Here is a 354-nt window from a genome sequence, read left to right on the forward strand (position 1 = left end):
TATATATATATATATTCACACATAGGCACACATGCATATCCATATTCGTACACATCTCTAGAGATGGATCTTCATACTAAGGTCGATGTCTATGCATACATCCACAGATGTGTGTGAGACAGTAGAGGAGGCAGTAGAAGTAGGGGCATGCGTTTACTTGAATGACGAGACGATTCTCCGGATTGGGTTTGGGAGGTCTGGCGAAGATATGTCCTATCTTGGATTCGTGAGAAGCGACAATTTCCCCTCCACACATCCAGGCACGAATCGACTGCTCCAAATTCTCCCCTCCCCATTCAAGCATTCCCTCGTCATACTGACCTACACATTGACAGACACACAAAAGAAGAGAAA

General features: G+C 44.6%; 1 protein-coding gene across 1 annotated transcript in view; it reads right to left on the reverse strand.

Annotated features, from left to right (window-relative positions):
- CSUI_004494 (rab3 gtpase-activating non-catalytic subunit) overlaps nucleotides 1-354 on the reverse strand; it is a 21,633-nt gene that overhangs the window by 19,965 nt on the left and 1,314 nt on the right. The window contains exon 3 of the mRNA XM_068064685.1: nucleotides 158-321. The gene's annotated coding sequence lies outside the window, so the exon portion shown is untranslated. The remainder of the gene's footprint in view (nucleotides 1-157; nucleotides 322-354) is intronic.

The sequence above is a fragment of the Cystoisospora suis genome (assembly GCF_002600585.1).
Source record: "Cystoisospora suis strain Wien I chromosome Unknown contig_2113, whole genome shotgun sequence".
Lineage (NCBI taxonomy): Eukaryota > Apicomplexa > Conoidasida > Eucoccidiorida > Sarcocystidae > Cystoisospora > Cystoisospora suis.